This window comes from Prinia subflava, chromosome 1 (genome assembly GCF_021018805.1).
Source record: "Prinia subflava isolate CZ2003 ecotype Zambia chromosome 1, Cam_Psub_1.2, whole genome shotgun sequence".
In the NCBI taxonomy this organism is placed as follows: domain Eukaryota; kingdom Metazoa; phylum Chordata; class Aves; order Passeriformes; family Cisticolidae; genus Prinia; species Prinia subflava.
In genome coordinates, this window is record NC_086247.1 from 23,086,188 (window position 1) to 23,102,813 (window position 16,626).

The 16,626-nt window shown below is 41.5% G+C and overlaps 1 long non-coding RNA gene across 1 annotated transcript in view; it reads right to left on the reverse strand.

The window, feature by feature from the left end:
* Positions 1-11,612: 11,612 nt before the first annotated feature.
* The window catches only part of LOC134547118 (uncharacterized), a 202,162-nt gene continuing 197,148 nt past the window's right edge, over positions 11,613-16,626 (reverse strand). The window contains exon 3 of the long non-coding RNA XR_010079386.1: positions 11,613-13,919. This is a non-coding gene — a long non-coding RNA (uncharacterized LOC134547118). The remainder of the gene's footprint in view (positions 13,920-16,626) is intronic.

Below are 16,626 nucleotides of genomic sequence, written 5' to 3' on the forward strand. Positions count from 1 at the left end.
CACCATTCATGACAACAACTTGGTGCACACACTCAGGAGGCCTGCAATCCACTACAACCAAAGGTCCATTACTGCAGTTGGACACAAGCCAGTAGATCCCCAAAGGCATTCCAGCAATAGGTTATCTTATAAAAGCATCTGATAATGCTACCCTTTTTAAGGCATCTTACAATATGTTACTACATGTTTGATTTTTTTCAGACTTAAGCTCCAGTCTTTGAATGCCAGAGCCCTGTCCTCCAGTGTACATGAATTCACTTCAAGTTATGACAGCTTATTTAAAAAGCCTTTGAGCACTGCCTGATCTTTGTCGTGCATGTCAGCAGGGAGGAGACCACAGACTACATGCTGCAGTTGTTCTGTTCTGCTTACTTGGGTCCAAGAGATGGAGGCTGTGTCCCCCTCCTGTAGCACCTTGTCGGAGCCATAGTTCTGGTATATCAGCCTCACCTCAGGAACTTCAAACAAAACCCCAATGCAAAGGTTAATTAATGCTGATTCATTCCTTGCCTAATGTAAAATCCAATTTAATAAGAAGTGTATGTTTTTGCCTTTTCTTGTTTCCGCTACAAACATTAGATTGTGGGAATTCAGTTCAGGAAAACAAGAATTAAAAATTTGCTCACTTTGGTCTCTGCAGTCAGAGTATTCAGTTATTCAGTGTGACCAAAAACTATAGGGGAAAAAAATGGGTCTGAAGCAGAGTAGAAATATCTCTGCTTTGCATGAGGTGTGTGAGGGAGAAAGGGCTTCTCAAGCTTCTCAAAAACCCTGAATACACATTATCTTTGAAGCTGACAGGCTCTAGGTTATGCAGTAATGTAACATGTATTTAGTAATTTTGTATTAGCTAAATATTAACTAAAATATTTATTTCATTTCCTTTTTGCCTCTTACTTGTCTTAGATTATTTGAAAGGAGTAATAAAGCTTTTGCCCAAGACTTTCATGATGATATTGCAATTAATTAAGGTCCTTTATCTAAGCTGTAGAGTATCTCTGCACATTCAGTTCTTCAAAAATTTGTGTCCAGCATTCCAAACTTTTAAGCTAGACATGCTTCAAGCAGGACTAGGAGGGATTGCTGAGGGTTCACCAGAACACTCAGTCAACATTTTCTGTTATGTGAATTATGCTCTTGGGCAAACAAAATATTCTGCATCTCAAATTTGGAATTTTTCTCATAACACAAGACAGAAGCAGTCTTTTGCCTCTTTGTTGGAGTCTAGAACATCCCTCTGGCCACCCTGGAGGGTTTGGAGACCGGACAGGGGGGTCTGGGATCTGTACAGGGGGGTCAGTTAGACCCACACGGATCCCAGGAGGACACTGACTCTGATTCCTGTCCTTGGGAGTGAACACTCACATGCAGGAAGAATCACAAATCCTAAGAATTTAAAATAAGTAGTGGATGGTTTATTATAGAATATAAATATAGAAATTAGGATTCTTAGCATATGGGGCTGAAGAGACAAGATGGAGGAATTGGGGAGTGGCCCCTGTGCTCCTTGTTCTTGCTCTCGTCCCCCATCTTGTGCTGAGTTGGGTTTTAGAGATTGGTTTAGAGTAGAACTGACATGTTAGTATAGGTAGTAGGCATTGGTGAAATTTTGTAAATAAAAAATACTTCTCGGACAGTGGTTGGGTCAGGGGTACTGTACATAAGGTGCGGGGCTCTCTGATCCGCCCAGTCCGCCGCGTGTCCTGCTCTGCTGGGGATGCCTTGCAGAGCTGAGAAAGAACTAAGATAAGGTACCCTGCCAGGGAAGTGCCTGGCAGAGCTGAAAAAGGACTGAGATAATGAAGAATAAATAACCTTGGAAATGCGCACCGGCGGACTCAGCTTGTCATCTCTACCTCTGGTGTGTAACACTTAGGGCAAAGAGAAGACTGAAAACCTTATTACCTCTGGGAACAGCAACCCAGGGGAAACTCCCAGGGAACAGCAACCCTGGGGGAAAACCTTATTACCTTGTGGGCCAGCAACCCCAAGGAGAATCTCAAGGAAACAGCAACCTTGAGACCTCTTGTCATGTCTATTTTGAAGGCCAGAGTTAACATAAATGAGGGATTTGGTAACTAGGAGCAGAATCTTTTTCCGATTGTCTCTTTATTATAGAACCACAGAATATGCTCAGCTGGAGGGGTCCCACAAGGAGCACCAAGTCGCTCCTGGCCCTGCACAGGATCATCCTTAAGAATTACACCAAGTATTGGACAAACACTTAGTTCGTTCCATTTCCTAGTAAAAACTTGCCTAAATTCAAATTTTTATTTCTTTACTTTTGCATTTTGACTTTCAAATAACTTCAACAGCGGAAGTTGTTGTCCCACTCCTTCCATTCTGCTCCTGTTAGTTACTGCCTGTTATTCCAGAACTTAACATTAACCTTTCAGAATATTTCACTACTTCATTTCAGTACGTCATGATACCAAAATATTTTTAATTTCTGCTCTGCAATGTAATAAATTCCAAGTACTTCTTCAAGAAATTACTGTAATTATTTCATATTTTATTAAGACAAGTAGATAGGGAGAACTGAGCAAGGTCTAAGCATTACAGTTGGTTAGGTTGCCTTCCAGACAGTCGTACAATGGTTGTGTTTTCTGTGCATTGCTTTCCAAGGTGTATATGCTGGGACTACTGATGTTAGTCTGCTTCATAAAATCCTTCAGTCAGAAAAGCTGTAATGTACTTCAGTACTTTAAAGTGCATTAAGATTATTGAAAGGACAAAAGCCCCAAAAACCACCTGCCAGGCTGCTTCATTTTGCACTTCAGTTTTTCAGCTAATGTAACTAAGATCTGGTTTAGAATTTGGGTCTGATTTTGGCCCTCCATACTGCTGCAGGCTTGAGACATGTGCGTAGTCACATGCAACTCCTACAGCAGATTCTGTAGCTGTATTATTACAACCATACATAGGTACATATAATATCTGGAATCTAACCAGCAGCCAGATTTGAAGGATCATCCATAAAAGTTTCACATAGCTAAAGACAGCAGTCAATGCACTCTTAATAAATTTAACATTTTCACAGATTCTCTGGTCAGCTTCATGGTGTAAGGTACTCTTTAAAGAGACATGTACATTTATATAGAAGTATGCAGGTCACCTGGAAAACATCCAAACTCTTCCTTAAAGCAGTCAGTCACAAATTTCTAGACATACGGAGCAAGATCTGTAGCAGTGATATTACTCACGGCACTGAAGATTTATTTGGTGCAGCAGTGGGTTCAGCGGAATTTCAGACCTGCAATTATGTCATAAGATAAGCATGTCAGAGGCTATGGCTATGTCAGGTAATTTGACTTGCACACCTATCTTTGTTCTGGCATCTGCCCACTTGTGATATACACAAATGATACTGCCAAGGGAGTACTGAAGATCTGACTGTTACTGGTACTGTTAAAGTGAGACATAAAATGGTAAACATTAAGAATCCATCTGCTCGGTTTAGAAAAGTCAGGCAATTTCTGGCAAGATGAAGCACCAGCCAACGTGGTACATGACATTTGTATCTGATACATAATTAAATGCCAACATGTAAGATGAAACACTACAGATCTTCTTTATGGCATTGATTCTAGCAAAAAGATGTTTAACAGTGGTAAGAGAAAATACCAATGAAAAATAATCTCCTTAGAAAGAACATTCCATGCTTTATGAACAAGGTCTCATCTCAAAGAGTTGTCACAGGTAGTCTGCTGTGGGCTGCAGTGTGGAGGAGCAAATAAGGAAACAGAAAACATTAAAAATCCTGAAATTAAGTGTGATGTTGAATGTTATCACTCATCTGGACTGAACAATATGACAAGACTGGCAAAAAGAAGGAAATTTGAGGTCGTATGGAATACAAACCTTCATATGACCCCAAATGTTAGAATAAACTGCATTACTTTTTCCTTAACTGCAGTGCTAAATTCTGAGTCTCCAGAGGAGGTGAGAATTGGCTTGGCAGACTCCAAATACCAAAAGAATTGCCATAGTGAAGATTTTTTTATCAGCTCTTTTACTAGCCATCCATTTTTCTGAAGAATTTTGCTTGAGCTTCTGCCTATGTTTCCTTGAACTAATTTGGGCGAGACACTGTGCCTTAAGGGCACTATTAGGAGGGCATCAATAAAGTTATAATGCTATTAAAGTTCAACAATAACTCATAGATGACAATTTCCTAATTGGAAAATTAGGTGCACATTGATTGATGTTTTCAGTTTCTGATGCCTACTAGGTGGCCTAAAAATTAAACCAATCTCCATTGTATTTTTCTTCATCAAAGCTGGTTTTCTGGCTATTTCTCAAAACTATGAAGTCATACTCTTTCCACCTTATATTTAGTATTTGCCTTCTGTGAGCTACCAAATTAAAAAAAAATTAATCATAAGAGAAAGAAATATGAGACCTGGTTGAATATAGGACTAGTAGATGAAAACACCCTAATCAATTACATCCTTGCTGAAATCCTCTATGTGTAACTCCTTAGAAAGGAAGAACAAGTAATTTATAAGTCAAGTTTAATCTATGAAATTCAATCCATACATTTTTATAAAATCTTTTAGGACAGAACCCCTAGACTTTTGTTTTGTTGTTATTTTTTAACTATATAGAATATATCGCAGCATCATCAAGGTTAGAAGATTCCTTTAAGATCATTTAGTACAACCATCATCCTAGCACCATCATAATCACCCCTAGCTCATATCCTCAAGTGCCATATTCAGATGCCATTGAACACTTTCAGAGATGGTGACTCCACCAGCTCCTTGGGCAGCCCATTTCAATGCTTAACTGCTCTTTCAGAGGAAAAGTTCTTCCTAATATCTAATCTGAATTTCCCCTGACCATTTGTCCTTTTGTCCTTTTCACTTGAGACATGACAGAAGACACCACCCCCCACCTGGTTCCAAACTCCTTTCAGGTACTTGTGCAGAGCAATAACGTCACTCCTGAGCCTCCTTTTCTCCAGGCTAAACACCCCCAGCTCCCTCAGCCACTCCTCACAGGACTTGTTCTCCAGACCCTTCACCAGCTCCATTGCCCTTCTCTGGACACGCTCCAGGCCCTCAATGTCCTTCCTGAACTGAGGGGCCAGAACTGGACACAGCACTCGAGATGTGGCCTCAGCAGTGCCCAGCACTGGGGACAATCCCTGCCCTGCTCCTGCTGGCCACACTATTGCTGATACAGGCCAGGATGCCATTTGCCTTCTTGGACACCTGGGTATGTTTGCTCGTGTCCACCAGCACCCCCAGATCCTTTTCCTACTGACTGCCTTCAAGACACTCTTCCTCAAGCCTGGGTTTACTGTGACCCAAGTTCAGGATCAAGCACTCAGCCTTACTGAAACTCTTGCTGTTGTCCTCAGCCCATCAATCCAGTCTGTGAAGATCCCTCTGCAGAGCCTTCATACCCTCCATACCAGCTGATCAGCATTCCCATCCAACATGGTGTTGGCTACAAGTTGACTGAAACTCTCCTCGAGCAAGAAAAACAGCTTGAAAGAGTAAACATAGGTGGTAATTTAATTAGCACTTAGAAGATATGCCTTGTTCATGCTGGAGGATAGTTTTCAAAGGTATTAACTTAAAATAATTTTGACATTATTTGCACTGAAGTGTTGTCGGAGGATATTTCAAACACAGCCATACGTGTAGACGGACCTTGCCTGTTCCACTGAGCTACTCTGAAGTAAGGTTCAAGTGACCTTTTCCTAGGTGAAGTGAGCAATCCAAGAGTTTCTGGGTAGGATTTATGAAAGCAAGATCTCAAAAGCTTAGATAATTGGTAATTGTAGAGTGTTTACAAAGCTGATTCCAAGCCTGCTGTATGAAATTGTGAGTGTGATTCACCATATTGCTAGGGCTGTTCTGGATTAAGATCAGGATTGGGAATTCAAATAGGATTTGTAACATCAAGCACCAAAGAGATACTTTTATTGCAAAAGCCATCAGCCTCTGCAAAGTCTCTGCTGACAGAGGTCAATTCGGGATCATTAGCATGTAGTTTAGATGAGGGTGAGTAAAGGCATTTTTGACTACAGAAATATGGTCATGGCTGTAACTCCCTCCCTACATGTAGGCTCTGGCACACAAAGTAGGCCTGCATCTGTCAGTGACCCAAACAGTATCTTTAGCCATAACCCACCAACACTTCGTAAAAATACAGCTGTTTGCCTCTGCTAACATAGAATCACAGAATGGTTGGTTTGGGTTTGAGGGAACCTTTAAATGTCATCTAATCCAACCCCCATGCAATAAGCAGAGACATCTTCAACTTGATCAGGTTTCTCAGTGCCCCATCCCACTTGACCTTGAATGTTCCCAGAGATAAGTCATCTACTCTCTGGGCAACCTGTGGCAATATTTTACCACTCATCATAAAAATTTCTTCTATTTATCTAGTCTGAATCTAACCTCTTTTAGTCCAAAAGTGTTACCCCTTATCCAATAAAACAGTCCCTGCTGAAAAGTTTGTCTCTGCCTTTGTCCCCCATATAAAAGGTCACAATGAGGACTTCCCAGAGCCTTCACTTCTCCAGGCTGAGCAATCACAGTTCTTTCAGTGTTTCCTCATAGAAGACATGTCCTATTCTTCTGATCATTTTACGACCTCTTCTGGGCCTATTCCACCAGGTTCCTGCCCTTTCTGTGCTAAAGAATCCAGAGCTGAATGCAATACACCAGGTGGGTCTCACCTCAGTGGAGTAGAGGGGCAGAATCCCTTTCCTTGACCTATGGGTCACACTTCTGATGCAGCCCAGGCTACAGCTGTCTGTCTGGGCTATGAGTGCTCACATCCAACTTCTCATCCAGCAATCCTCCCAAGTCCTCTGCAGGGCTGTTCTCAATCCCTCCATCCCAAGTCTGTATTGATAGTGGGGGCTGCCCCATCTTCATACTAGCCTTGAGATCTTTCTAGGGTCCAGCAGTTAACTTGGATATTCAGATATTCAAATCCTAAATCATACCTTAACTTTAATTGCTGATTCAGCTTATGCCAGGAGCAAGCACCAACCTGCTCAGACTAAGTCTGGGTAGAAGGAAGAAAAAAACTCTAATGATCTAGAAAACTTGAAGCCAAACAAGGCTACTTGGAGTGAGTCCAGTACTGTGTACTGTGTACTGTGCAGGACTTGAACTCACTTTTCCTGGAGGAACTTTGGGTGTCCAGATGTCTGGCTGGGTATACAACCCAATTATTTTGTGCCTAGATGCACTCATCTTTTTTTCTTTATATGATCTGTTGAATGATACTGCTCTATGTTTGCAGTGGTTTCAGTGACTACAGCCATATTCACAAAAACCTCTCAAAGAACCCAAATATTCACAGGATTTTACCACAAGTAGTAGTGCATTTTTATTTTCTATTCCATCAAATATTTTTAGCTGCTATTCATATGTTTAAAGTCCTTATTACTATTTACAGTGCTTCATAATATAGATAAACAATTTTGGACCTGGAAAAGCAGATGCTAATTTAACAAAAATGCATTTCTGGAAAAACCCTGAAACTGAAGTTCCTTCACATAAACTATTCCATCAGTATTTATGAATAACAAATTCATCCACTGAAATCAGGTTGTGAGTGACTCATATTCAAGAAAAGGCCAAAATTCATTGGACAATCTGTTCATAACAAATAATTTAACCAGGTCTAAAAATATTTGTGGGGTTTTTTCTTACAGAGGGAAAAAAGTGTCTCACCAAAATGAACTTGTTAAAAGGCAAAGAAAAAAAAAGTCCAAGGACTGGTTTGTAACCCTGCAATCCAGCCCAAATAAGGGCAGTATGTGGTTGCACTATCCCAGGAGCAGAGTGCTGACTGGACTGTGCCTGACAATCCGATACTTCCCCTCTGAAGCGTGGGAGAGAGAAACCACTTGGCTGATGTATTGCAGCTCTCTGCCTGCCCCAGAGCAGGCCAGAGAAGCACAGGGACACAGCTAGCAGGGTCTGCCATCCCCCTGACACTGACAAGCTCCAGCAGCACAAGGCATTCACCTGGAGCCAAGCAGCACGTAACGCTTTTACTCAGCACAATGCAGATGTAGAAGAAATCATCACTTAGTCCAGGTTTTCAAAACTAATTTTCAAAATCTTGGGCAATAGGTTCTGAACATTTTGAACCTTTTAAACATAGTTAAAATAAAAGAAAATGCAAAAAGAAATGTGTGAATATCTCATTCTTTTTCTTGTATTCTGCAGGTTTTAGGTGCCTGAAACTAGTGGTGAACCATTTACTTTGACACTTCCTGCCTCATCATCCCTGTAATGTTTTCTGACCTACTGAGACTGCACTGATATGTGGTACAGCACCAGATACATTCCTGAAATCCAAAGAAATTATGTCTATCCAGCTAGGTTAATGTATCTTAAAAAATCCAAATACACTTCTCAGACATGGGATTTTTTTTTTAATAATTTCATGCTGAGTGACCTTTAATAAATCAGAGCTAAACAAAGCCCTTATAGGTCAGTGCATATATTTCCTCCCTTTAGCATGCTCCAGTTTATAGGTATGTAGAAAAATGCTGTAATTTTTCAGCCTCCTGCAAACTTCCCCTAAATGCAGTGAGAATTGGTCTATTCTGGCTGGGAGCCTGCATGCCTAAATTCTTTTGAGTAAGAGCCCTTCCCAAAATGTTGCTCCCTTGTATGACAAGGGATAGGTAGGTTCAGCCGTACTCTGCTAGGACTGCCTTGGGATACCTCTCCCAGGCCAGAATCCCTGGAAATAAGATGCCACCATTCAGAAAAAAGCTGGATGTATGCAATATCCATTGTCCAGGCTATCTGTAGGAAAATGGCTTGAGAACCAAGAACAGAACCAAAGAACAAGGAAGTCAGTGCCAACAATGACTGGTGAGGCTGAAGCCATTCACGGCAAGAGGTTTGATTTTAGAGTGGAAATAGCTGAAGGAGGCAGAAAACTACCTGGTTTTAAGGTGAAAATAACTCTGAAATCCAGCTCCATAGACTGTTAAGGGGCATGGAGGAAAATGAGGCAGGAAAAAGTCATTGTGATTTAGTTGAGTTTTGCTTGTTTGTTGGGCTACTGAAGGACTGATTGGCCTGTGATTCTTTCAAAAAACTTTCCAAAGACTGTGCAGGTGTTTGCTATACAGATGAGTACAGGTAGATCCCGAAAAATAAAAAACTTGGCTGTTTGAAATTATAAAAATTTGCTTTATCAGCTTATTTAAGAAGTCTCAGCTGGGCATGAGGTGGGCAGAGTGGCTGTATGTGTTGGCTGCAGTGTGTGCAGGCTCACAATGTGCCATGTGAAGCCAATCTTAATGTAAATGAAATCCAAAATACTGTTTACAACAGCATCATACAGAGTCTGGGTTCTGTGAGAGTGTGAAAGAGAGCCTGAGTTTGCTGCACAGTTGACAGAAAAATCTCTTGAACACTGCCAGCACACAAATTGGCTGTGGACAAATTGCAGTCTCTCAGAGCCTCCCACCTGGGATCACGACCTAATCTGTACCCACCATTTACAATGCCACAGGCACCCAGAGCACTGCTAGTACTCTTCATCTTCCTAGCCAAGCATAAAATGATTTATTGCAGGTTTATATAGCTGCAATGATTCCCTTGTCATATCAGGATCAAGAGATAAACAGCTGCAGGTTGGGGAGGATAAAAATGATTCAGGGTAGGGCACTGGAAGGAAGAAGCCAGGAGCTGACTGCTCATCCCTAGCCCTGCACTGAGCTCTGGGACTCCAGTGTTGCACATTTATGTCTTAGAGCAAACAGAATTCCCAGCTTGTTAGCTACAATGGGACTTGCAAGGTTAAGTTAGATGGAAATGGAAAGCAACCCATCAGTGCTAAGAAGCAGCTGAATGCTTTCAACTGTACGGTCCAAATACAGCTTCAAACTTTCAGTTAGTCCATGAGGATGGACTTCTTGCCCATAAAGAGCATATTACAGGATTGGGGCCAAAGCTAGCAAAATTCTTCTGAAGCACTGAAGACATGAGTGATTTTTGTAACATAATATTTATTCCAGAGCAAGCCACCATATATCTTGTTTCTACCACATTCTAGAAAAAGCACTTCTCAAGGAATTGGCTTTCAATACTAGAATAATTGTACCTCCAACTGTAGGACCTCAAACAGCATTGGATATTGTTCTGGCTGATGAGCCAGACCTCCAACTACAATATCCTTGTAGCTCTCACTGATGTCTCTTCTGAACTAGTGTAATTTGGAAGAGGAGGATAAAAAGGGAAACTCTGTGTTTACAAAGGGAAGAAGGAAACCATCTGTGACAGGGCTCTATTTTGAGCATTGGCTGTTTGAGCACTGCTCAGAAGTTTGTAATGCCAGAAGTGGTCCCAGCAGAAATGGATTCGTGGGCAGAGAACAAGTGAGAAGGTCAAAAGGTGAAAAATAAATGCAATTTATCACATGCCTGTGCTGTTTGTCACCAGACAAGAGAATTTAAGGAAATCACATGGATATTATCACTGTACTTTGGAATACGATGACCCTATATGCATACAATCTGAGCTACTGCTCTGTGTCGGCTTGTTAATTGTAAAGTGGTGGTGAAGGAGACCCAGCTAGTTTGCTTCATCTGGCATGCTCCTGTTTGGGGACTAAACTTATGTCAATAACTTTAACATGACCAACCTTTACAGTAAAGAGCCAGAGAGGACATTTCATACCCAGACTGGGAATTTTCCATGCCAGTTTTACAATTCAGAAAATATACATATCACACAGGCACATGTGCAGTAAGCACAAAGGATTAACATTAGAAACGACAACTTGTAAGCCAAGTTTTAGCTTTAAGTGATTTGAAACAGCTGAGTGATAAATTAAAATAAAAACAAATGCCAGCAGCTCCTTAGCGCTAATGGGATTGGTGGGTGCTCCTGTCATGAGAGCCTGGTGAATACATATTGTTATAATTGTCTGGGTGGAGGTGATAGAACAAACGTGACTCTTCCAAGCCAGTGTTGGCACTGACAATAATTGTTAACAGATTTAGTATCCTATTCACCTCTTTTTTCCCCTATAGCTCCTTCTTAACTTATCAGCAGATTTTATTTTTGAGTTATTAGAAATCGCATCCTTCTCTTATTGATTCTTCTGAATTGCCAGCCAGCCACTAATTGTTTCCAGCTCTGATGGTTCAAAATTACTGATTTCCTTTTAGATAGTTCAATCATTCATATATCTTCCCCTCCATCCCTCCACCCCCTTTTGACTTTCTTTGGCTTGAGGTTTTCTCAGGGGAGTTATCAGCGTAGTTAACCCTATTTGTCCTAGCCAAACTCTGCTCTCATTCCTTTGGCAAAGAGGTAGTCAAGAAGAGTTGACAAACATAAATCCTCATCTAATTCAACCCCAGCATGAGAACTCTGAGACCAAATACTCTGAACACCTAGTTGGTGTATGTTCAGGTGTACCTATATAGCTATCTACACACATACATACACATATATCCTTATCCATATCTATATACATAGTGAGTGTGGGTGTTTATATGTAAATATACTATGTTTATATGCAAATATAAATATACTGTATAAATATAGCATATAAATAATATATGCAAACCTGAATTTATAAATTAATGCATATGCATGTATTTAAGGTCTGGCTTGCTACTCCCTTTTGCTTGCTGCTCCCACTGTGTCACACGGCTCCTTGAAGCAGAATGTCACAGCACTGAGATTGTCATAGTCACCCAAGGGTCACACATCAGCAAGTCACCACAGAGCAGCTGAGTGGCAGGAGCTGCTGACAGACTTGTGGATAACCCAGGGCAAGGGGAAGAAGAGGTGATTTCTTGCAAGAGCTCTCCAACTGTTAGCAAAGATTACTTCAATTACATTGCGTTATCTGGGCACTACAAACATGCAGACAATCTGCTGCTGGGGGACCACAGACTTGAATCACTTGTCAAGAAGCAGGAACTGGTGCATGAGCCTGTGCACTGCCTGCTGACCAAGGCCCTCTCCTGCTCCTCTGCACAGCGGAGTCAGCTCATGCCCCTGGTCCTCTTCTGCCTTCGATGACCAGCTCAGCTGCCCATCATCCCCGTGGCACATTGGGATGGACATTTGGGGAGCTGCAGGAGGGGGAGTCTTCCCACAGTGCTGCCCTTGCCCAGGCACTGCTTGGTTCCCTAAAGTCCCAGCACAGCCTTGCCAGCTCTTTGTCCTGGGAAGCACACACCGACACTGCATTACTCCCTGAGCTTCCCACCCAACCCAGAGACATCCTGGAAGCATGGCCAGGCAGCTGCCAGAACTGCATGCCTCTCCTGCTGCAAACTGGAACTCTCCAGGCCCCCATCCTTGTTCAAGAGCCCAGCATTACTGTCCCAAGTGCATGTCACTGAGAGGTCCAGGTTAACACATTCTTGAAGAACCTAATATAAATTTTCCTAGGCAGGAGTTTTTTCTGTCAAAAATGCAATGCTCTGAGCTTCCAGCAGTGCAAGACTCTTTAAAAAATGCATAACTCATAAACTAATCAATATAAGACTAAAGTAAATCAGTACAAGGGCATTTGAGGTCACTCTTTCTTTCCCTGTTGCATAGTTGCTCCCTGTCCAGACCTTGCCAAAACTACTCCATTGTTACATTGAAAGCAACTAATGGCAGCTGTTAAACATGTGGTTCAACTTTAGGGATCAGTCCCAGGCATGAAAATTAATTTTTGCTTGGGTTAAATGCAAGTAGCAATGAGGTGCCTCCGCATAGTGACAACAGAAGTAGTTGGAAGCTGCTGCCCAGAGCAAGATCCTGCCTGAGAAGCACAACCACCCCCAAGGTTCATCCCTGACCACAGGCACAAAGGTGGAGGAATGGACTGGTTGCAGCTGTATGCATTGGTGAAGCAAAGGCTTGAAGATAGACATGACTGTGGGAGAAAAACAGACATTTCAGCCACGATATTCGTTAGAAAAGCAAACTTGTTGAGAATACAAAACAAACCTTGGTCTGTCTTCATGCAATATTGCCTTGTCTTATTTAGAACAGTTCTCCAAAACCACACAATATAGGATTAAAAAAAGAGAAAAAAAAAAAAAGAAAAAAAAAGGAAAAAAAAACCCCAACCAACCAACCAACCAACCAAAAAAAAAACAAAAACCCACCAACCAAAAAAAACACCAAACAAAAAACAAACAAACAAAAAAACAAACAAAAACCAAACAAACAAAAAAAACCCACAAAACAAAACAAACCCAAAAAAAACCAACCAAACAAACAAAAAAACCCTGAGTCTAATTAAAAAGGAGGAAGAAATGAGCTTTACTATCTGGAAGGGCCATGTTGTCACTTTTTCCATAGGCCCCTTCAAGTCTTATGCACTTTGGTTCAATTGTGAGTTTACTGAAGGAAGCAGGCTCAGGTTCCTCGGAGCGCAGTCAGCATCCTAGAATGATGTAGATGAGAAGTATCAGTGTGTATGACTGAGTCAGAAACCCACTCAGTGCATGCCATCAGGCTTTGGAAGTCACTCTTCTACTGTATATATGCAGCAGTGATAGTGACTAGGGCAGTAGGTGAGAGCTGGTGTCCCTTGGTGTGTCTCCAAGTTAAAATAAAAAACTCATTCCCTCCAGGCAAACCAAATCCTCTAAGCAAGCCTGGATATGTTGTCCTTGTCCCAGCTGTTAAGTTAGTGTAGTTTTCCAGTTCAGTAAAACTTCAGTCTCTTCAGGGCTCTGAAAGTCTGCAGCGGAGTGTGTAGCCAAGGAAGTGCAATCCAAATCCACAGCCTCGCTCTTACAATTGCACCCAATCTTGAATTCTTGTTCTATTTCTGTGGGAGAACCAGGATTCTTGAGTTGTGTCTCAGCCAAAAGAGAATTTTCTCTGCCTACAATTTTCTAGAAATGTCAACATATCACTGACACGTTGGCTCTTGACAGATAAAGTGGGATGTTACAACTGAAAAACAAAAAGAAAAAAAATGTCTGAGTGTTGCAGAAGATCCCTCTTCTCAAACTGAGGAGAGGGAATGGTTGCCCTGTTGGATCACACTGGGGCTGTGGCTGGGTAATTGAAAAGATTTGTTGTCTGAGAAAGCACATTTTAAAATTCCTCTCCTTTCTTCAGCTATCAGGATACCTCTGGGACTTTACCAGGTCCGTAGATCTGCTGCATAATGTGTGAACGGCCGTATCTCACCATGGAGTCAAGAGCTGAGCTGTTACAAGTACAGCGTAAATAAGATCAAAATCAGAGTTGACTTGTGAGGGGAGATATAGTGGCTGTGAGTAAGAGCTATGAGTAAGGCTGTGAGTAAGGAAAGTGGGGCTGGAGAAATCAGGTGGGTAAAATACAAAAGAGCAAAATGTTTTGGGTAGATAGATTTGAAACATTCAGCACCATCTCAACTGGTTTTATCAAAACCTGCTTATCATTTTGAAAATGATGGGTCATTCAGGTCATCTCAAAATTACTGAAGGAAGGGGTGGACTGAAGTCCAATTCAAACAGTTGAATTGGACTTTCCCATGATAAGTTTCTCTACAGACATCTCTATAGGTCATCCCAAGTATTACTGTATCACTCTGGAGTAAGAAAACCCACTGAAATAAATGTATTTACTACATATTTACACTGATATCACTTCATACAAGGTCAGTCAGGAGGATTTCAAACATGATGCTTCACAAACAGTGGCATGAGCTGATCACTGTAACATAGATTAAGGTTAATTAAATCTTCACCTATCTGAAGACTTATGTCCTAGACCTTTTCATGTTCAAAGGATTTTACCTTTGTAAAGGATTTTATGTCCTCTCTCCTGCTATTACAGCAGACCCACACAGGACTGAAAACATATTCTATTTCTCAAAAGGTTTTTCTCATCCATATGTGAGACAGCCACCTCTGTTTACATGGCAAATACAAGAAATTATGGTAAAACTACACAGATAAAAATTAAAGTATAGCAGTTCCAATGGAAGTAAGGACAAATTGCTCGTAAGTTAGGCTTCAGTGGGCAGGATCAGTGGACATTACAGGAAAACACAAAAGCAAAGAGAAACAGAGCTGGCATCCCTTAAAAATCATTGACTTCTACTCTATTTCAAGGCACTATCAGCAAAGTGTCATGAGCCTATCTGTCCCACTTGATGCTTTTTCTGCAGAGCTTGCAGGGATGAGCCCATGTGAGTTGAGGGGTTTTTGTCCCAGTGGTACCTCATATCTCATGTGACAGTGGTTTTTTTGGTTTGTTTGTTTTGATTCTAGGGATTTTTGCTGGAGGTAGGGAGAATTAGTCCTCAGTTTTGTGCCATCTCTGAGTTGCCAGCCTTTGGATTGCAACAGTCAGAGTCCAGCCCAGCAGCAACAAGGTACTTGCCCAAGGGATGAATTAAACTAGGTACTCTAGCAGCAACTTTCCTTTGGAAATGTACTGTGTAATCTAAGTATGCTAAAATCTCAATTTTTAGGGACACATGGTATTATTTCTGCTAAGGGATATTTTAACTTTGAGGAAACAGGAACATGAGAGTGGTGGAGCCATTGAGTTGATTTTGTTCTTGGACCCTCCATGAATGCAGCAACATCCACCCAAGCAGCACAGCTGCCACCCACACAACAGCAGTGGAGGGGCTCTTCCAGAGCCTTCCCACCTTCATGGCTACAAACAGCCTGCCTATATATGTTCACAAATTCCTTCTCTGTTCATTCAAAATCAATTTATAGGCAATCATTCTCAAATCACTATAGACTATGACTCAAATAAGCTTCTCTCCTTTATTCTTTATGCCTCTTTGTAAATAATTTTCCATCCCCTTTCAGGCTTTTTACTTTTTATTTTAATGAACTAAAAACATTCTCTAAGTCTTCTTTTGTATCTCTCTTACAGATTTACCCTGCCCCTGTTTTGCTCTTAACTCGCCATCCCTTATGATAGATGGCTTGGACAGTGTCTGTCCTCCCAGGTGAACCCTTGCCAGACACCTGTGCAGTATGGCAGCATTTCACGCCTCTCCTGCAAATGCCTCACCTTTACATATTTCATGCTGTTATAACTTCAGAGCATTGTAATTATTCTGAAACTACTACACAGTCTTTGTATGGTGTTATATTCTTATCATGAGCTCCCAGTTTTCCGGGAGCCGAGTAACTGACCATGCATTTTGTACTACTGACCTTGATCTTACTTGTCCCCGTTTCACCTTCTCCATGTTTTAAGTGTTACTGGCAAAATATTCTGAACCTATGCTCTTAAATGGTGCCCTCTTCCAGCCAATAATCTGTGGTAAATCAAGTAATTTGTGCATCCTCAGAAGTCAAAGATAAAATTCCTACTTCTTTTCAATTAAGTAGTCTCTTCTGCTCAAAAAGCTGCCTTGCCAGATGGTTTGTGCTTCCTCCTCCCATCCCAGACAGATCTGGCTCCCAGAGACTGGGAAAGAGCCCAGCACCGACAGCAGGGATATTCCCAGCCAGGGGTGTCTCCCTGGAAGTGGTTGTTTAGATGAACTTCGGAGTCCGTCCTGCCTATAAAAATATTGTTCATAATTTTGGTTCTCTGTCAGATCAGCCACTGATAATGGACTGGCAGAGCCTGTAAAATAAAATGGCAAGCAGAAACCTAGCATACAAATCCACCCTTCAATTTGAAATGCAAAGTGCAA